The sequence below is a fragment of the Heterocephalus glaber genome, unplaced genomic scaffold (genome assembly GCF_053883595.1).
Source record: "Heterocephalus glaber isolate CG9 unplaced genomic scaffold, H.glaber_assembly_v1.0 deba00001572, whole genome shotgun sequence".
In the NCBI taxonomy this organism is placed as follows: Eukaryota; Metazoa; Chordata; class Mammalia; order Rodentia; family Bathyergidae; genus Heterocephalus; species Heterocephalus glaber.
Genome location: NW_028258357.1, coordinates 22,290,209 through 22,312,373, shown reverse-complemented (window position 1 = coordinate 22,312,373; position 22,165 = coordinate 22,290,209). Strand labels below are relative to the sequence as shown.

Sequence of the window (22,165 nt, the reverse complement as noted above, 5' to 3'; positions counted from 1 at the left end):
AAGCCAGACTGTATCAGTCAGCTTTTGCTGAGTAACAAGTTGTAGGGAACAGGGGAAGGGGACGTTACCAGAACCTCTGCAGTAAGTCCTAGTCTCCTGCAAGCCACGGCAGCACACGGCGAATTACAGGAAGGGTAGAAAAATGAGACTGAGAAGAAGCTGAGCTTTGGGTCTGATCAGTGCTGCTCTGGGCGGCAAAGACAACCCCCCCCCCCCCAGCTTGCAGCACCTTTTATTCAGTACATGGGGAAACAGATGTAACAAGTGAAATGCAGAGTTCAGTACTTCACATTGGGATAAACAAGGTGTAACAAAAGACGGGGGCCAGTGGAAATCTGAGAACAATGAGGAACTATGCAGATGAAGATTTGGTTCCTCCCTGGCGTCTCCCGCAGGTGTGGTCTTGTCCTGGAGATTACAGCATCTGGGGATCACTGAGGTCTCAGTTGTGACCAGAGGCCAAAATGCAATTATGTCTGTAATGTCCTAGCTGGGCTGTGGGCAGGAGAACTAGGCCTGCTCAAATGATTTTTCCCTAGAATTACGTAGCATTGCTCCCAACAACAAGTGACTCTGGAACTCAGTGGTTAACACAGTAGCCGATTGCTCAGCTCATGGGGCTGCGTGTGGACTGGTTGCTTCTCTCATTTGGGCCAGGTGGGATTCGTGCTGGGGGCTCTGGGATCTGCAGCCGGACTCAAGCACTGGCTTCAATGTTGAGCAACTGGGGCTGGTTGGGGCCTCTGGGACCATCAGGTCAAGCGCACTTGGGTTGTCACCACATTTATTTGTGGGGCATCACAGAACAGAGTCTCTGGTTAGCAGAGCCCTCCAATGTAGTGGGTTCAGTGCATGCCGTGGTCCAGTTATAAGAGGTAGAGTGGGGGGAGGTGAAATCACAGCACTGGTACTGGGACAGGGCCGACGTTAGACTCTGGTCCTGACATCCCCTGTCCCTGGGTTTTCTCCTGGCGGTTCATTGTGGTTTGCCCCAGATTCACCTTCCCAGAGCAATAGAGGGAGTAGATGCTGCCGTCGGGGACCGTTCGTGGATCCCTGGGAGCCGGGGCTGGCAGCGGCTCCTTATTCGGGGTGGCCCTGGACGCAGGTGAAGGCCAGGAGCCGCACCACGAACAGAAAGAGGAGGAGGAGGAGGAGGCAGAGGACGCGGGCAGCCTACTCTCCCCCGGCCGGGTGTGGGGCCGCGCAGTGCAGCCCAGCCTGGCGGGCAGGAGCCAGGCCGAAGGCTCCCGGTGAGCGGCTTTCCCTCGGGGCGGCGGAGCTGTCACGCTGGGGTCAGTGGGTCGGTGGGTCAGTCAGTCAGGACCTCGCCTTTTACCTGCAGTGCGCGGCCCGGCCGGGTGTGACTGAGCCTCTGGGCTTCCGTACCTCTGGTAAAACGCGCTGACACCGAGAGGGAGAGGCCTGGGGGAGCAGCTCCGTGCGGCTCAGCTCGGCTAGCGGGAGAGGCGCCTCCCCCGGCCCCGCGCACCTCCCACTTCCGGAGGCAGCTGGGTTCCGAGTGGCGGCAGCTGAGCTCGCGTCCCTCCCGCCAACCCCCTTCCCCTCTGCCATGGTGACGGCGCCTCGCCTCTGGCTGCCCTGCACGCTGACCCCCGACGCAGACCAGTGCGGGCCTCCTCCTGACGACAGGGCCGGGTCAGGGCCGCGGCAAAGCGCAGTTCCAGTTCAGCGCCCACTCCGGGTGGCCGCTTCCGGGCAGCCGGAGCAGAGCCCGCCGGCCGCTGCCTTCCAGTAGCTCTCCGCCTCGGACAGCACCGGCTTGAGGATTCCCAGCAAACCTGGCCGGCAGAGGGTCCCGCAGGTCCTGAGGAGGGCACGGCCACAGGCAGGGAGGGAGCGCGGAGGCCAGGCCCGATCGTCACTGAGTCACTGAGTGACTACGGGGCCACTGGGGTGTGCCGAGTAGGCGGGACTTTCACCTGGGCGTCGCAGTTCAGGAGAAATCAGCCCAGGCAGTCATATCAATTCCAAGTGCCTCAAGCAGACGCTCAAGTCTCTTACATACAAATGTGTACTGGCTGGGCACAGGGCCATCACGCCAGCACTCCGGAGGCCGAGGCAGGAGGATCACAAGTTCAAGACCAGCCTTGGCTACAACAGAGAGTTCAAGGCCATCCTGGACTACACAGCAAGACCCTGTCTGGCAAAACCCAAAGGCATGTGATCTGCGCTGGACCTACGCACCTGCCCTCATAGAATCACATCACACTTCCCTCTAGTACTTCTCTCGGCCAGCACAGGGTGAGTGCTGTGTAACAGAGAATGGGTCTGTACGAAAGCAGGCAGGGCGTTCGTTTAGAAATACTGGCAGTCGGGTTTGGTTGAAACCACAGACACGCGGCCCACGGTTGCGGAACGCCCGGTGCATGCATGCTCCTTGGGACAGAAGCCTCATCCGTACCTGCCGTGCGAGAAGGTGCCTGTGGGGTCGCTGAGCCCCGGGAATGGACGCGGTTGGCCTCAGCCCCAGACCAGATGGAGTAGAAAGCAGAGCTCTGTGGAACGCCATCTGGAAGAGCCTCTGGCCAGGCCCCCAGGGCCACCTAGGAAAGTGGCCGAGGGGTGTGGGCCCCTGCCCCTCCTGCCCAGCTCCTGGGTGGGTCCAGTGAGCGATTCCTTCTCCGTGATTGGCTTCCTGCGGTGCTGCTGTTCACACTTTTGCTCTGATTGGTTGTATGCAAATAAGTCCTAATAGGTTGCTCCTAGATAGGCTGATTCCCACACATTCATTCTCTCCCCTTAACCCTGCCGGCATCTGTTATTGGTTGATTTCTTGATAACAGCCGTTCTTTCTGGAATGAGACAGGATCTCAGCATTGTTTTAATTTGCATCTCTCGAATGACCAGTGATATTGAACAGTTTTTCATATATTTATTTACCATTTCTACTTCTTCATCTGAGAAATGTCTGTTCATTTTAGATGCCCATTTTTGGACTGGGTCTTTAAATTTGGGGGGTCTGATTTTTAAAATATATATTCTAGATATTAGTCCTTTTAGGAACAGCTGGCTACTGTTTTTTCCCACATTGTGGGTTGTCTCTTCACTCTGTTGGTGGTTTCTTTTCCTGTGGAAAAGCTTTTTAATAAGATGAGATCCCAGTTGATTCTTTGTGATAATTCCTGTGCCATTGGGGTTTTGTTCATAAAGTTTTTGCCTACACCAGTGTCTTTGAGAGTTCTGCCTATTCCATCATCCAGCAGATTTAGAGTTTCTGTTTTAATATTTAGATCTTTGAACCATTTCAATTTTAGTTTAGTGCATAGTGAAAGATACAGGTTTTAATCTTTGGCATGTGGAAAGCCAGTTTTTCCAGCACCATTTATTAAATAGGCCATCTTTCTTCCACTGAAGGTGTTTGGCTCCTTTGTCAAAGATGAGGTGGCTGAGTATGTCTGGAGTTGTTTCTGCATCTTCTAATCTGTTCCATTGATTCTCAGGTCTGTTTCTTTGCCAGTATCATGCTGTTTTTATCACAGTAGCTTTGTAGCATAATTTCAAGGTAAGGATTGTGATGGCCCCTGCCTTGCCTTTGTTACCCAGAATTGCTTTTGCTATTCTAGGTCTCTTCTGGTTTCAAATGAATTTTAGGATTATGTTCTCTAATTCTGTGAGATATGCTATTGATATTTTTATCAGGATTGCATTAAATCTAAATAACACTTTTGGAAGCATGGCCATTTTCACTATGTTGGTTCTTCCTACCCAAGAACAAGGGACATCTTTCCATTTTGTGAGAGCCTCTTAGATCTCCTTTTTCATAGTACTGTAGTTTTCAATGTAAAGTTTTTTACTTCATTCGATTGATTCCTTGGTATTTCATTTTGGGGGGATATAATTGTGAAAGGTGTTGTTTCTCTAAATTCTTTCTCTGAGTTTATTATTTCTGTACAAGAAGGCTATTGATTTTTGAGTGTTGGCTTTGTATCCAGCTATGGATTTGGTTATTAAAACTAGAAATATTTTGGTGGAGTTTTGGGGGTCTTCTATGTAGAGTATCATGTCACCCACAAATAATGATAACTTTTTTTGGTACTGGGGATAGAGACAAATAATGATAATTTAACTTCTTTCTTTCCTATCCTTATTCCTATTTCTTTCTCTTGTCTAATTGTTCTGGCTAATGTTTCCAGAACTATATTGAATAAAAGTGGTGACAGTGGATATCCTTGTCTTGTTCCTAATTTTAGAGTGAAAGCTTTCAGTTTTTGTCCATTTAGTATGATGTTGGCTGTTGGTTTGTCATAGATGGCTTTTATCAGATTGAGATAAAGACCATCTATTCTAATTTTCTGTAGGGTTTTTATCATGAATAGGTATTGGACTTTGTCAAATGCTTTTTCTGAATCCATTGAGATGATCATATGGTTTTTATCCCTGGGTTTGTTATATGGTGTCTTACATTTATTGATTTGCATATGTTGAACCATCCCTGCATCCCTAGGATGAATCCTCCTTGGGCATGGTATATAATTTTGTTGATGATTGGCTGCATTCTGTTTTCCAGTATTGAGGATATTTGCACCTATGTTCATTAGGGAGATTGGCCTGTAGTTGTCTTTACTGGGGACCCCTGAAACATTATCAGAAACCTCTGATGTGGGCTCTCGTCTCCTGCCCAGTGTATGATGCAGGCCTGAGAAAAAAACCCTAAAAGACAGAATTAAGAGAGATAGAAAGTGAGGTGCCAGGATGACCAATGCTAGTGCAACCAGCAAAGGCACTGGCCAATCCAAGCCACTGATTTCTATTTGTAATCAATTGGGGTAAAGGTGAGCTATGTGCAAGGGGAGAACTACATAAGAAAATGCAGTTATGCAGTTTCTATGGAAATAAATGTAAACAAGGGTGGCAAAGTATAAGACAAAGCATTCTTGAATTAGGAACAGAATAGATAAAATATATGGTTGAAATTAGAACATTGTCCTTCTAGTAAGAAGGTTTTAGTTGTGGAAGTGGAATTTGGGTGCGAGTTATTCTGACCTTGGCACATAGGCTTCGGCTGGACTCACTTCTATAAACAAGCCAGCTGTGGGGTTAACTCTTCACAGCCTGCACTGCTTACAGCCTGCTTTGGGCATAATCAATATTACTGTGTCCTGCACTCTTTTTTGGTTGGATCCTTCTTGGCTTTGGTATCAGGGTAATGCTTGCTTCCAGGAATGAATTTGGGAGAAGTGCTTCCTTTTCAGTTTCATTAAAGAGTTTGAGAAGCAGCAGCATTAGGACTTCTCTAAATTTCTTGTAGAATTCAGCAGTAAATTCATCAGGGCCTGGGCTTTTCTTTGTTGGTAGGTTTTTAATTATATCTTCAATTTCACTGACTGATACTGGTTTATTTAGAATTTTTATATCTTCTTGATTCCACATTGATAATTCATTTATATCTAGGAATCTGTCCATTTCTTCTGTGTTTTCCATCTTATTAGAATACAGGTTCTCGAAGTAGGTATTGATGATCTTCTGGATTTCTGTAGGATCTGTTGTGATTTCACTCTTTTCATTCCTAATTGCATGGAGTTGAGTCTTTTCTTTCCTTTTTTTGATAAAGTTGGCTGAGGGTTTATCAGTTTTATTTAATCTTTCACCGAACCAACTCTTTGATTTATTGATTCTTTGTATTATTTTCTTAGTCTTCATTGCATTAATTTCTGCTCTGATTTTTATAATTTCCTTCCTCATACAAGCTTTGTGCTTGAGTTGCTCTTTTTTTTCTAGAAGCTCGAAGTTCAACATTAGGTTGTTTACTTGAGCTTGCTCTGTTTTTCTGATATGAGAATTCACTGCTATAAATTTCCCTCATAGGACTGCTTTCATTGTGTTCCAGTATGTTTTACTGGCATTATCATTTAATTGTAGAAACTGTGTAATTTATTCTTTAATCTCATCTGTGACCAATTGGTTGTTCAGGAGGGTGTTAATTTCCATGTGTTTATGAAGTTTTTGTGGTTTCTTTTGCCATTGATTTCCAATTTCATTGCACTATGGTCTGATAATATACATGGGATAATTTCTATTCCTTTGCATTTACTTAAGCATGCTCTGTGAGATAGTATGTAGTCTGTTTTACCAATCATCCCATGTGCAGTTGAGAACAACATATATTCTGATGTTTTAGGGCAGGACACTCTGTAGACATTTACTGAGTCAATATGTTTAAAGGTTTGGGTCAGTTCTGATATTTCTTTTTTGGTTTTTTGTCTAGTTGATCTGTCTTCTTGTGACAGTGGGGTATTGGTGGTTATAACATATATATTGACTTATCCTTGTCATGCTATTTTCCTGTTGTTGGTTCCCCCTTTCCCTCCTCTGTTTAATTACTTGCATTGCTTGGTGGGTTCATTCTGTTGGGGTTCAAGGAGTTATAGGCCTTGTTGTCTCTTTCTAGAACGTCCTTCAGAACATTTTGGAGTGCTGGTTTGGTGGTCATGAATTTCTTCAAGTGTTCTTTGTCATGGAAGGATCTTATTTCTCCATCAATTTTGAAAGATAGGTTGTGGAGGTACATCAATCTTGGTTGGTTGTTGTCTTTAGGACTTGAAACACTTCACTCCAACTCTCCTTGACTTCAGGGTTTGTGTTGAGAATTCTGTTGTAATTCTGATGGGCTTCCTTTGATATGTGATTTCTTTTTTGTCACAGCTTTTAATATTCTATTCTTGAGTAGAATTTTTGGAATCGACTATTATATACCTTGGTGTGTATTATTTAAAATCATGGTTAATTGGAGTTCTATATGCCTCACTTATCTATAGGTCAAATTCTTTTTCCATGTGTAGCAGGTTTTCTGTCATTACTTCTGTGTACAGGTTTTTAATGTCATTTGTACTAGCTCCTGCTCTTTCATTGACTCTGATCAATCATATGTTATTCTTCTTTGCATCATCCAGCTGCTGTTGGATTGATTTTTCATGGTCCTTTGCTATTTTTAAGAAATTTTTCTTTTCATGATATCCAACTGCAGTCCTGTTTTCTATATAATGTTCTATCCTCACATTGGCTCATTCTGCTGCATATACTTTCAATGGAAGTTTTAATCTCCTGGATATCTTTCTGAATATCTTTCATATATTCCATTTCTTTCCTATGTTGGACATTCATGGTTACCATCAATTTCTCAAGTTCCTGTATTTTTAAAATTTGTATGTGCTCTAGAGTCACTAACCAAGTTCTTCATTATGGTCACCATTTCTGTAGTTGTCTGAGAAATGATTTCTGATTTTATTTTTTCTACAGCCTCATCCATCTTCTTTGTTACTTCCGCTATTACCACTTCAGAGAGTAAGTGAGTGGCTTTTAAATTGTTCCACCTCATTGTCCCCTTGGTTTGCCTTGATGTCTGGGTTTGGATCTTCCTTAGGTGTTTTCTCATTTTCCATTTGTATTTAGTTTAATTTCTGGGTTGATGTTTGTAAATTGTTTATGCCAAGTAGCTTTGTTGCTAGTATTTGGAATCCTTAGGAAATGACTACTCCTCCAGGATGTCTTCTAGGTATAACTGGCTTTTGAATTTTGAGTCTGTTGCAAGATCCTACCTCTTCAATTTATTGGGAATGAGAAGTTGTTGCCTTGTGGCCTAACCTCTGGTTCTTTGGGCCTTGCCTATAGTATTGTTTATGGCCTGTAGGCAATTTCAGTCTTGGTATACCAGAAAGAACAATGGATTAGAACAATTATGTCACCTTGGCTAAAGTAGTACAATCAGCAATAACAATAGCATCAAGCACAGCCTAGAAAAATGACTAAACTGTGGTAACTTTTTTTTTTTTTTTTGGGTACCGGGGATCAAACTCGGGTCCTTGCGCCTGCACAGCAGGCGGTGAAACCACTGAGCTAAATCCCTGGCCCCCTAAACTGTGGTAACTTTTAATTTGCCACCTTTAACTGTATGAACTATGTTTGTGATTACATAACAAAATCTAAAACAAGCTAGAAAATTCTATACAGTAAATACACCCTCAATATGGCATTTTTACCCTCAAGGAAGAAAATTTAAAGGGGGTTAGCAGAAAATAGAGAAATAGAAGAAGAGGAAGAGATTAGAAGCAAAGTTAGAGGACAAAGGAAGATTATTGGAACTTTGGGAAATGGGTGAAGAGGACAAGGGAAAAGAAAAGGAAGAAATATAAACAAGAGCAGAACAGAACAACACCACCACCACCAACAACAAGAAAACTAGAAACAATGTTCACACATATAAAAACAAGAACAATCAAGAAAAAAAGAGAAAAAAAAGCAAAAAAAAATATGAGAAAAAAAGTAGAAAAGAAGAAAGAAAATCTACTTCAGGGTGTGTCTCCTGTCCCTGTAGATAGAGTGGGCAGACAGGGCTCAGATCTATGTTGATTAATCCCAGTGAGCCAGTCATAGATTTACAGTGGGTTAGTGGGTAATCCCAGCAAGCCTGCACCTCTAGTTCTGTTGAAGTTCAGGTTGGTTTCTGGCTTTGAGGCCATATTTGTTCTGATTTGTATGGCCTGCAACTCTGAGAGACTCCTTCTGGCTTGAACTAAGCTCCTTGACCTCCTGCTGACTTGAACTCAGTTTGCCTCAGCCTGACACTGGGAGGTGCTAGATGGAGCCAGCCCACATCTGCTCTGAGTTTTAAACTTAGTTGGGCCCTCTCTAAGATGGCTACTGGCCAGTCACCCTCTCCTCGGGGATGTCTGAACCCAAATAACACACCAGCCATTGCAGTCCACTGTGTCCATTGCTCTGTTTCACTGGTGTGTTTCTCTGTGGAGGCCTCTGGGGTTGCCAGTAGTCACCATGTGTCTGCAGGTTCAGGCCACCCTTTCCATGCCATGAGTCAGGGCTTAGGGAGAAAACACCACCTCCTTCTGCTGTGTTGAGGTCTCTCTCTTTACTCTCCCCAAGGGCTTCAGTTCTTACTTTGGATCTTTGCTGGGACCCACTTCCCTCCTTTTCTTCTCATGTTGCTGTATTCTAGGGTCTGGACACCAAATCTCAGAGAAGCTATTTCTCTGCTGTTCACCATTCCACCATCTTCCCAGAAGTCTTCCTTATTTTTACTTGTGTCCTTCACTCACTCTGTATAACATGTCAATTCCTTTTAGAGCCATTACACATACAATCCAATGGCCTTTTTCTTCTGGTAAGCTGATTTTGGGGTGACATTTCTACACTGACTGTGGGATGTGATGTTTGGATATAAGCTGTGCTGTAGCTAACATACCTAAGTTTGAGTCCTAGCTCCTCATTTGATCTTATTTTATTTTATTCTTATTTTTTTGAGACAGGCTTTCACTATATAATGCAGGCTGGCCTTGAACTTACTGTGTAGCTGGGCTGGCCTCAAACTCCCAGCGATCCTCCTGCCTCAGCTCCCCAAGTGCAGGGATGAGCCCCGTATGCCACCAGGCTTGGGCCCAGCTTGTCATTTGCAAGCTGCAAGAGTCTTAATCTCAGCACATCTCATGAAAAATGAACAACAAAAACATCCAGTCCCAAGTGAAATCTTTTTTCTGAGGATGAAGAGACCACTCATGGCGAAGTGCTCTGTGAACTGTACAGTGGACTGTGGATGGAGGTGTTAGGTCTCTATGAGGCCAAGGACCACCATTCCCAGTCAGCCCTGAGGGCTGCGTCACCTTTGATGCTCCTTAAGTGTGTGCTGAATGAATGCATGAGCAGGTGGCTTCCCCGGGACAGCTTGAAATGTGCCTGGTAATTAAGGTTCCGAGGGGCAAGGCTGGGGACAGAGCTGGAGAAGCAGCTGGTGCTTCTGAGGACGTGGGGGCTCGGCTCTGCCAGGAAGGCAGCCAGCATCTCTGGCCAGCTGGTCTCTGGACAGTCCGGCTCCACAGGTGGCAGCTGCCAGGCCTGTGCCATCTCGGGCTGGAGACACCACCCAGAGCTCTTGCATCACTGCCCCAGTGACTGGCCTGGAATGTCTCCTTTCTCATGGCTGCTTTAGCACCTTTGTCCCTGGTGATGGTAAACATAACGGATGCAGGGCCGGTGCCGAGCCACCCTAGGTCTTGACAGGGGTGCTGAGGACCTGTCTCCCATGGTTCGGCAGAAACAAATACAAATAGTGCATGTACCCATAAGCAACTGTGGAGGCAGGCCAGATTCCAGCCCATATTTTTTTCCATTTAGTTTATTGGTACACTTTAGGTATACAATATAGTTACATTCCTCATTGGGATCTTGTACCTTTACATGATGTATCTTGGTTCTTATGTTTTCCCCCATTCTCCTGCCCTCCCTTCACCCCCTCTATCCTTCTCTATTTACAAAGTCTTTGTTTCCATGTTTTTCCTTTTCTTATATTTTTTCCTTTCCCCTACCCCCCCACTTCCCCTACTCCTTTAGACATTTTCTTCCTATTTCACGATATCAATTATACATTTTGATTCTTATTTACACTTTTAGTTTTTCACACCAGAAACTATTTGGTATTTACACATGTGTGTCCTATTTATTTCACTTAAGAGTATGGCCTCAATGTGCATCCATTTAGCTGTAAATGTCTTGTTTCTTGTTCTTTATGGCTGAGTAGTACTCCATTTTACAAAAAACCTATGTCTTCCTTATCTAGTTACCAGTTGATGGGCACTTGGACTGTTCCCAAGCTTTAGTTTTACACATTGTGCTGCTGTAAATATGGGTGCACATATATCGCTGTGGTATGATTCTTTTAATTCTTTTGGGAAGATACCCAGCAGGGGAATAGCTGGGTCAAATGGGACTTCCAATCCTAGTTGTTTGAGTTATCTCCATACTGATTTCCACAGTGGCTGCACCAGTCTACACTCCCACCAACAGTGAAGAAGGGTTCCTTTCTCCCCACAACCCCGCCAGTATTTGTTATTGGTTGATTTCTTGATAGCAGCCATTCTTTCTGGGGTAAGGTGGAATCTCAGCATTGTTTTCATCTGCATCTCTCAAATGACCAGCGATGTTGAACATTTTTTCATATGTTTATTTGTTGCTCTTACTTCTTTGCCTGAGAAATGTCTGTTCATTTCAGATGCCCATTTTTGAATTGGGTCTTTATATTTGGGTGGATCTGATTTTTTTGAGTTCTTTATATATTCTAGATAGTAGACCTTTGTCTGAGGTACAGCTGGTAAAAATTTTTTCCCACATTGTAGGTTGTCTCTTAGCTCTGTTGGTGGTTTCTCTTGCAGTGCAGAAGCTTTTTAATAAGATGAGATCCCAGTTGTTGATTCTTTATGCTAGTTCCTGTGGTATTGAGGTTTTGTTCATAAAGTTCTTTCCTATGCCAATGTCTTTGAGAGTTCTACCTAACTTATCTTCCAGCAAGTTTAATGTTTCTGTTTTAAAATTTAGATCTTTAATCCACTTTGATTTTAGTTTAGTGCATGGTGAAAGATAGGGGTCTAGTTTTTTTTTTTTTTTTTTGTACCGGGGATCGAACTTGGGTCCTTGTGCTTGGGAGGCAGGTGGCAGAACCACTGAGCTAAATCCCCGGCCCGATAGGGGTCTAGTTTTAAACTTTGGCAAATTGAAATCCAGTTTTTCCAACACCATTTATTAAAGAGGCTGTCTTTCCTCCAGTGAGGATGGTTGGCTCCTTTGTCAAAGATGAGGTAGCTGAGTATGTCTGGAGTTATTTCTGCATCTTCTAGTCTATTCCACTGATCCTTGGGTCTGTTTCTTTGCCAATACCATGCTGTTTTTATCACAGTGGCTTTATAGAAATAAAGTTTCAAGTTGGGAATTGTGATACCCCCTGCCATGACCCTGTTGCCTAGAGTTACTTTTGCTATTCTAGGTCTCTTCTGGTTCCAGATGAAGTTTTGAATTGTTTTCTCTTGTTCTGTGAAATATGCTATTGGGATTTCAATCAGGATTGCATTGAATCTGTATAGCAGTTTTGGAAGTATGGCCATTTTCACTATATTGTTTCTTCCTACCCAGGAACAGGGGATGTCTCTCCATTTTCTTATATCCTCTTCAATCTTTCTTTTTTTTTTTTTTTTGGTACCAAGGATCGAACTTGGGTCCTTGTGCTTGCGCAGCAGGCAATGAAACCACTGAGCTGAATCCCCGGCTCAATCTCTTTTTTAAGGGTGCTGTAGTTCTCAATGTAGAGGTCTTTTGCTTCCTTCGTTAGATTGATTCCTAGATATTTCATTTTTTGGGTGCATTTGTGAAAGGGATTGTTTCCCTAATTTCTCTTTCAGTGAGTCTGTTATTTGTGTATATGAAGGCTATTGATTTTTGAGTGTCGACCTTGTATCCAGCTACTGTACTGAATCTGACAAATCTAGAAGTCTTTTGGTGGAGTTTTTATTTTTATTTTTACTTTTTTATTTTTTTATTTTTGGTACCAGGGATTGAACTCAAGTCCTTGTGCTTGTGCAGCAGGCATTGGTGCAGTTTTTAGGGTTTTCTATGTAGAGTATCATATCATTAGCAAATGACAGTTTATCTTCTTCCTTTCCTATCTTTATTCCTTTTATTTCTTTTTCTTGTCTAATTGCTGTGGCTAATGTTTCCAAAACTATATTGAACAGGAGTGGTAATAGTGGGGATCCTTGTCTTATTCCTGATTTTAGCATGTAAGTTTTCAGTTTTTGACCATTTAGTATGATGTTGGCTGTTGGTTTTTCATAGATAGCCTTTATCAAATTGAGATAAAGACCATCTATTCCAATTTTCTGCAGGGTTTTTTTTTTTTATCATGAATGGTTGTTGAGTTGTGTCGAATGCTTTTTCTGCTTCTATTGAGATGATCGTATGGTTTTTGTCCTTGACTCTGTTAATATAGTGTATTACATTTATTGATTTACATATGTTGAAGCATCCTTGCATCCCCAGGATAAATCCAACTTGGTCAAGGTGTATGATCTTCTTGATGACCCTCTGTATTCTGTTTGCTAGTATTTTATTCAGGATTTTTGCATCTCTGTTCATTAGGGAGATTGGCCTGTAGTTGTCTTTTTTGGTTGGGTCTTTCCCTGGTTTTGGAATCAAAGTAACACTTGCTTCCAGGAGTGAATTTGGAAGTATTGCTTCCCTTTTAATTTCATTGAAAAGTTTAAAAAGTAGTGGCAATAGTTCTTCTGTAAATGTCTTGTAGAATTTAGCAGTGAAGCCATCAGGCCCTGGGCTTTTCTTTGTTGATAAATTTTTAATTATGTTTTCAATTTCTCTGATTGTTATTGGGATGTTTAGAATTTTTATATCTTCTTTGTTCAACTTTGGTAATTCATATGTATCTAGAAATCTGTGCATTTCTTCTGTGTTTTCCATTTTATTAGAGTACAGGTTCTCGAAGTAGGTATTGATGATCCTCTGGATTTCTGCTGGATGTGTTGTGACTTCACCTTTTTCATTCCTAATTGCATGGATTTGAGCCTTTTCTTTCCTTTTTTGATAAGGTTGGTTAAGGGTTTATCAATTTATTTATTTTATTTATTCTTTTGAAAAACCAACTCGATTCATTGATTTTTTTGTATTGTTCTCTTAGTCTCCACTGCATTGATTTCTGCTCTGATCTTTATAATTTCCTCCTTTGTACAAGTTTTGGGTTTGTCTTGCTCTTCTTTTTCTAGGAGCTTAAGATTCAGCATTAGGTTGTTTATTTGAGCTTGTTCTGTTTGCCTAGTGTGGGCATTCACTGCTATGAATTTCCCTTGTAGAACTGCTTTCATTGTGTCCCATAGATTCCTGTATGTTGTAATGGCATTATCATTTCTTTGTAAAAACTGTCTAATTTTTTCTTTAATTTCCTCTGTGACCCATTGGTTGTTTAGGAGTGTTATTCAATTTCTATGTGTTTGTGAAGTTCTTGTGGCTTCTTATGCTATTAGTCTCCGTTTAATTGCGCTATGGTCTAATAATATACATGGGATAACTTCAATTCCTGTGCATTTACTTAAACATGTCCTATGAGCTAGTATGTGGTCTATTTTGGAAAATGACCTGTGTGCATCTGAAAAGAATGTATATTCTGATTTTGTGAAGTGGAACACTCTGTAGACATCTATTAAGTCCATTTGTTCAAAAGCTTGGTTCAGTTCTAGTATTTTGTTGTTCATTTTTTGTCTAGATGATCTGTCTATTTGTGATAGTGGGGTATTGAGGTCCCCCACTACAATTGTATTAGTGCTTATTTGGTTTTTCATGTCCTCTAATATTTGTTTTGTATAGTTGGGGGCATTCGTATTTGGTGCATATATATTTATGATTGTCATCTCTTCCTCTTGGATTGTTCCCTTTACAAGTATGTAGTGTCCTTCTTTGTCTCTCTTAATTAGTTTTGGTTTGAAATCTACTTTGTCTGCAATTAAGATCGCTACCCCTGCTTTTTTCTCGGTTCCTGTCCCATGGAGAACTGTTTTCCTTGCTTTTAATTTCAGTGTATGAATTTCTTTGTGAACTAAGTGCGTTTCTTGTATGCAGCCTATTGTTGGGTTTTGCTTCTTAATCCATTCTGCCAGTCCATTTCTTTTGATTGGTGAATTGAGGCCATTAACATTGATGGTTATAACTGATATGTATTGATTTATCATTGTCATGTTATTTTCCTGTTGTTGGTTCTTTCTTATTTTTTTCCCTCTCCTTTTAATTTCTTGCCTTGCCTGATGAATTTGCCCTGTTGGGCCTCATGGAGTTGTGACCTTCCCGTTATCTTTTTCTAGGATATTGTTTAGAATTGTTTGGAGTGCTGGTTTGGTATTCATGAAGTTTCTCAGGTGTTCTTTGTCATGGAAGTATCTTATTTCTCCATCAATTTTGAAAGATAGTTTTGCAGGATACATCAGTCCAGGTTGGAGATTTTTTTCTTTTAGGGCTTGAAATACCTTACTCCAGGCTGTCCTTGACTTGAGGGTTTATGTTGAAAAGTTGCTGTGATTTTGATGGGGCTTTCCTTTGCATGTGATTTGTTTCTTTTCTCTGCTTGTAGTATTTTGTTCTTCTGTTGGGTTTCCGGGATCTTGATTATTATGTGTCTAGGTGCAGATTTTTTTTTTTATCATGGCTAGTTGGAGTCCTATATGCCTCACTTATGTGTATGTCAGATTCTTCTGCTTTGTTTGGGAAGTTTTCTGTCATCAATTCTGTGAACAGTTTTTTGTTTGTTTGTTTTGGTTCCAGGGATTGAACTCGGGTCCTTGTGCTTGCAAGGCATGTGGCAGAACCACTGAGCTAAATCCCCAGCCCAATGTGAACATTTTTTTTTTTTGCCATTTGTACTTTCTCCTGCTTTTTCATGGACTCCTATCAGTCTTATATTATTCTTCTTTGCATCATCTAGAAGCTGTTGGATTGATTTCTCATGGTCCCTTACTATTTTTAAGAGAGCTCTCTTTTCTTGGTCACTGACAGCCATCCTGTCTTTTATATCTGATATTCTGTCTTCTGATTGGCTCAGTTGGCTGTGTATGCTTTCAATAGAGTTTTTGATCTCCTGGATAGCTGTTCGAATCTGTTTCATGGATTCCATTTCTTTCCTGTGTTGGGCATTCATGGTTTCCATCATGGTCCTGAGCTCATCTATTTTTTTATCTGTTCCTGTTCTAGAGTCTCTAATCATGTCTTTCGTTCTGCTCACCATTTCTCCACTTATCTGGGAAATTATTTGTTTTGAATTTTTCTAGAGCCTCATGCATCTGCTTTGTTACTTCCTGTGCTATCAGTTCAGGGTGTCCACGTGGTTGATTATCAGACTTTTCCATCTCATTTCCCCCAGAATTTACCCTTGGTGGGGTGGAAGTCTGAGTTTGTGCCTTGTTAAATGTCTTCTCATTTTTGTTTTTGGTACTGTCCTTGGTTTAATTCCTGGGTTGATACTTTGAAATTGCTTATTGTAAGTATCTTTGTTGCTTGTATTTAGAACCCTTATGGAATGATTGCTTCTCAGAGGTGTCTTCCAGATATAGCTGGTGTTTAGGTTTTGAGTCTGTAATGGCTCTGAGGCTATCTCATTTTCATTATACCAGGAAGGAAAACTGATTACACCAATCACAACACCTTAGCCCAAGTGATACAATCAGCAACAGAATAGCATCAAGCACAACTTAGAAAATAATAATTTGTGGTAGTTATTAATCTATCAACTTTAACTATGTGAATTATTATTATTATTATTATTTTTTGGTACCGGGGATCGAACTCAGGACCTTGCATTTGCAAGGCAGGCACCCGAACCACTGAGCTAAATCCCCAGCCCTAACTGTGTGAATTAAATAAAAATTGAGGACCAGCCCAATATATGTTTATAGGGAATAAACTCTTCAATATAGCAACTTTACCCTTCGGCATGGGGACTTAGAAGGAGTTGGGGAGGAAGGGATAGATAGGTAGAAGGATAGGGGAAGGTTAGCAGTGAGGCCAGAGGACACAGGAAGATCATGCAAACTCTAGGAAACTGTTGAAGACAAGAGGAAAACACAGAATGAAAGAACAAAGATGTGAACAGAACAACCTAACAGCAATAGGGAGGCTAGAAACTATTCACTTTCCTTTAAAACTAATGACAATCAAGAGAAGGAAAAAGAAAAGAAAAAGAAAGAAGTAATCTGAATTAGGGCCAGAACAGGAACAAAAAGGGAGATGAAGAACAATGTGGGACAGCAAGTGAACAAGAGAATGAGAAAGAAAGAAAAGAGAAAAGAAAAAAAAAAGAAAAAGAAAAATTTGAAGAGTAGAAAAAAAATTAAAAATTAAAAATAAGAGAAAAAAATGGAAATAACAAAAAATAAAGGGCTGGGGATTTAGCTCAGTGGCTCTACCACCTGCCTTGCAAGTGCAAGGTCCCAAGTTCGATCCCTGGTACCAAAAAAAAAAAAAGGAAGGGCCTCCTTCAGGGTATATCTCTACTGTCACAGTAGACAATGTGGGCAGCAGTGTGCAGATATAAGTCAATGAGTCTCAGCAAGCCAGTAGCAGACCCATGAGATTCAGGCAGATTTCTGGCTGCAAGTCCCAAGCTGAGGCCTCTGTCCTCCTGCAGGGTTGAACTGTGCAAGGTTCTACTGCAGGTCCCAGCTGCCCTTCCCCTGGAGATAGTCCAGGTTCCGATGGGAGGTGATGATCACTCCAACTTACCAAGTATGGTGGTCTGGTGTGCCTTTATTGGAGAGATTCTCTTCACTCTTCCAGTGGGCTTCAGTTTTCATCAGGGATCCTGAGAGAGGCCCTCTCTCTGTTCACTTCTGCTCTATCTTCTGGGGCTCAGGACAATGGCCTTTATGACCCCTTGTGTCTCTGTAACATGGAACCACGTACTGGCACAGCCAGGAGGCCAGAGTTGGGGGGTGGGGGGGTGCTGCAGGTGCCAGCGTGGCTAAGCTGCTAGCTGGGAGGTGGGGGGTGGGCAGGACAAAGTCCTGCTCCGGTCGGCTGAGCTCCTCACCTTCTGCTCGCTGGTTGAAGGGAGGAGGGCTCCTGACCTATTTTTATTTTGTTGCAACAAGATTACTTGGGAAATTATGATTGCTTTACATGATTGTTATAGGCCTGATAAAATGAATCTAATAATAATATTATCCTTTAAACAGTGGTGATCACAGTTGTGGTTTTGTCAGTACTTTGTACATGCCCATAGGTACTATGCTAAGCACTTTAAAAGACATGGTCTTAATTAGTCCTATAAAGTTAGTATGAACCCTGTAGATTGTATCACACCAAATCCAGGAGGTGTTACTTCTATGTCCATTTTACAGATGAGCATCTGAAGTTCACCCTCTTCCTAGAGTCGTAGTTTGCAGATGAAAGACCCAGAACTTAAATTATCCACCCACCCATCCATTCATCTACCCGCCCACCATCCATCCACCATCTGTCTGTCCATTTGTCCACCCACCCATCCACCCATCAATCCATCCATCCAATATTGATAAGGTGGCCATTATAAGCCAGATGTATGGTTCTGTTTGAAAGAATATGATTTAGATCTGTTCTTTTAGGATAGCTACATAGGGCTATTGACACTTGAAATGTGGCCATGTGACTCAAAAGCTAACAATTTTGTGTAATAAACTGAAATTTAAATTTAAAAACCAGAAGTTATGTAAAACATTTTTCTGTTAAATACAACTTTACTGTTTTGGTAGGGTTACATTTCAGTGTAACCCTTGAAAATTTAGCTCTGAATTGATATTAGTGCAAAATAGACAATGGATTTGGAAGACTCAGCCCACAAAAAGAATGTAAGCTATCTCATCCCTGAGTTGTCTATTTGATTGCTCCTTGAATTGACACTGCTTTGACATATCTGGCAATTAAATATATTATTAAAATTAATTTCTCGTTTCTCTTTGTTTTTAATGTGGCTGTAGGAAAGTTAAAATTGTGTTGGTGGCTCACCTTATGTCTCTGTTGGACAGCGCTGTTCTAGACCTGGCCATTTTGGAGCTCGCGGGTGTCAGGGGGCTGGACACAATGTAGTCATTGTCACACATGAGGTAAGCGCTATAATAGTCCCGGCAGCTGAATGCTCTGGGGACAGTGAGCTGAGCCTCCAGTTCTGTACCATGCAGGACCGGAGGCGAGGTGATGTCGGTATGAGTGTGTCCTAGAGCAGGCAGGCAAGGAGGTGTCCCGGGCACTGGCACAGCAATGCCAGGCCGATGGCGTGAGGCAGAGAGAGGTGTCCCTGACCTCAGGGTCCTGGGGGAGGAGGTGGCATAGAGGTGAGTCAGGAGAGTCCCGCGGGGTCGGCCAGGTAGGGAGAGAGAAAGGAGCCATGGGGTCCCTGTGTGCCGGGCACTGTGCCCAGTGCCTGCCCCTGCATGGGCCACGGCCTGACTCTGTGCACTTTTGGTGAGTGACTACTGTGTGCTGGGCATGGCTCTGGGTGTGCTTCGAGAACTGAACAGGAGGGAACGAGACAGAATCCTTGCTGTCATGGAGCTGGCACACAGGTGACAATACCCAGGCCAAAGGGGAGAGGACAAAGCAAGGTCAGAGGGGCCGGTGACGGGCGGCTGGGGGACCAGGACTCTAACGGATGCTGCTGCTTCCCTGCACGCTGCCTTGGATGCCACCCTAAGAAGGACTTCGAGCTTTGCCCTGCGGGCCGTGGGGGACCCAGAGTCCTGGAGGAGGGGACCCAGGGTCCGATGTGTGTTTAGGGTGAGCCGTGGTGGTCACTGGAGGAGGGGTGGTGCTGGGCAGACAGAAGCATCCTTCTGATGGCTGCTGCTCCTATGCGCCCCTCACTGCTTCTTCCACCTGCCCCAGGGCCTGTCAAAGGCCAATCCTTGGCCTGCAAGGCTCTTCTGTGAGTATCCAGGCTGCTCCCAGCCACCCAGCCCTAGACCTCTCCCCTTCCCTGGGGCCTGTGTTTCCACACTGCCGTCACAGAAAGCCTCCCTCACTGTGCTGGTTCTCCTCTCCCCTAGCCTGCCCAATCCCTCCTGCTGCCCGACCAGCACTGTATTACTGTGCCTGGCTCGCTGTCACCTGAGTGAAGCCAGGGACTTGGCGTCCTTCTTATCCCCCAAATACAATCACAGTGGGCCACGGGAAGCTGCTTGTTAGCATCGTCCACTGCATTCACCCAGCCCAGGAGCAAGCACAGGGAGGGGTTCTTTACACTAGAACCACCCGGAATCTTCCACTTAGGCTCAGCGGAACCCAAGCCCTTTGTGTGACCTGCGTGTCCTGTGTGGGACTGCGTCCTCTCCAACTCTGGGCAGCCCCTTTTCAGGTGTTTTCTCTGGATCCCGCAAGTGCCTCTCCTGTTGGCGGGAATTCACCCCATTTACCCCTGCTGTTTGTTTCCTCAGCCCCAAAAGGCACCAGAGGCATCAGCATCATAGGGGCCACTCTGGAGACAGAGGTGTCTCCTATTCCACAGTTGTCCCCACTCTGTGGTGGGCACCAAGACGATGTCTTTCCTCTGCCTCCATCATCACCCGGGCCGGAAGCCCTGGGCGACAGCGCTGGATCCCAAATGCCTCCCCGGTTCCAGACACTCTGACTGAGAGTCCCTCATCCACTAGGCCTGGGCCCCAAGGGCTGTGGATTTCTGATGTTTCTGGATTTTGGAATATCTGCATTTATACCTAACAAGATGTCTTGGGGAGGGGACTCGAGTCTCAACACAGAACTCACTTCCACTTCAGATGGGCCCTACGTGTGGCCGAGGTCATGTCAGATACTGCTTTAAGCGATTCTGTGCCTGGAAAAGGTTGTGTGGTGTAGGATTTCCCATGGGGGGAGTCAGGGAGGGGCTCTCAGAGTTTCAGATTTAGGACACTTTGGGTTTGGTTTTCTGGATTGGGGATGATCCTCCTGTACTTCTGTATCCTGATGTCACCTGCCAACCTCACAAACAGACCTTGTGTATCTCCTGTACCCAAAATGCCACCCTAGTGGGAAGGTGGTAGAGAATAGGATGTGCCAACATCCCCTGGGGCCACCACACAGCTCTTGCTGCTCTCTGTGAGCTTTGTTGTTGCATTAATTCATTCAGTCCTGTGTCAGCCTTCTGTCACCATGACACATGCCTGGATGAGCAGCCGATGAAGAGAAAGGTCTACTTGGCTCACGGTTTTGGGGAGTTCAGTCCATGACTGATCAGCCCCGTTGCTTTGCTTCCCAGTTGCGGTGAAGCAGTGCCACCTGGCGGGTGTGGGAGGTGCAGAGCTGCCCACGTCTTGGCCAGTACTAGAGGGGGGAGGAGGAGCCGGGGTCTCACGATTTCCTTCAGTGACCCCAGTGACCAGCAGGCGTCCCCTAGGCCCCACCTCTCAAAGTTTCCACTGTGTCCCCATAGCACTGCACCGGAGTCTAAGTCTTTGGGGACAATGAAGATCCAACTTTTAGCCATCTTCAATGACAACTTCTTGGGGTGGGGATTATCAATTTCCCCATTTTCCAGATGAAAAAACAGAAACCAAGAGAAAGTGGCCCAAGATCACACTGCTGGAAAGGTGCGGAGCCAGGATTTGAGCCTGGTGGTTTTGATAATGAGTCTGTGTTCTAAGTCACAGTTCTTAGGGTCTCTGGCCACCTAGCAGGGGAAGAAGCATGGCTTCCCACAATGATTTGGGAGCAAACTTCTGTTTTTATCAAATCCATATGCAATAGCCCAGGTTCTCCCAAGCTTGGTGGCTACAACTGTGCTTTCACTCACTGATGGGCAGCTCAGGAGGACTTGCTCATACTGCCCCAGCCCATCCTTGGCCCCAGTGCCAGGCGTGTGGTGAATAACATAGCCGAACCAGTAAATGAGTTTCTTCCTGCTCCACTGGAGTTGAATACTCCTGTTTGATCAGGCTGGCCTTGAACTCACTAGGCTGCCACGCTGGCCTCAAACATGTGGTGATCCTCCTGCCTCAGCCTCCTGAGTGCTGGGATCATGGGTATGCGCCATCATGCCTGGTCTCACATGGTAGTTTTAGTCTTCCACTTTGCATTTTATGTATCAACACATGCTTGCGTAAATAGCATGTATTAGGGCAGCGCTAGCTGCATGAACCGTCTAGCTTCACGGACTTAACACAATAGTCTGTTTCTCTCTCATGAGCCAGTCTGATGTCCTCGTCAAAGAGTGGTGTCATTTCATCCGTGGCCTCACCATCCTGGGGCCTTGGAGTCCAATCTCCTATTTACTCTCTGAACTGTCCCCCTGCAAGCGACAAACCACACTGTGCTCTGGCCCACTATCCTATGGCCCACTCTGTCAAGGGAGGCCGGGATGTGTGCCCACTGGGGCTGCTGTCTGTCAGCCCCCTCTGCACGGAGGCACGTGGATTTCTGGGGACAGGCAGCCTCCTCCATATGGGCAGGAAGATGGTCGTTCAACACACATTTTTCACCAGGCAACTCGCTCACATTAGCACGGTCACAATCTCAGGTCACTTTCCAAACCTCACCTCACCAGGGCAAGGGACAGCAGCATCTAGCAAGGCGCAGGTGTGAATTAATTTGAGTGCCGGGGCCAAGCAGCGTGGGAGAGGTCAGAGCAGAGCCTTGAGCTCAGTCATGGGTTCAAATCCTGGCAAAGGCTGTTTCCTTTTGGACAGGCAATGTGACCTTTTTGAGACTCAGCGTTCTTACCAGTGAAATGAATTTTACGCTGATTAGAGGTGGTATGTATACATGTACCACCTCTTTAACTATATAAAGTGTGTATAAAGTATACACAATGGTACTTTGGTTGTCAAACTCAGTTCCTTCCAAATTCATG

The 22,165-nt window shown here is 44.1% G+C and overlaps 1 long non-coding RNA gene across 1 annotated transcript; it reads left to right on the top strand.

Moving 5' to 3' along the window:
* The first annotated feature begins 1,503 nt into the window (after positions 1–1,503).
* LOC147823623 (uncharacterized) lies at positions 1,504–22,144 on the top strand. Its single transcript, XR_015443596.1, has 3 exons — positions 1,504–2,265; positions 18,306–18,431; positions 19,758–22,144. It is a non-coding gene; the product is annotated as an uncharacterized LOC147823623 (long non-coding RNA).
* The last annotated feature ends 21 nt before the right edge of the window (positions 22,145–22,165 follow it).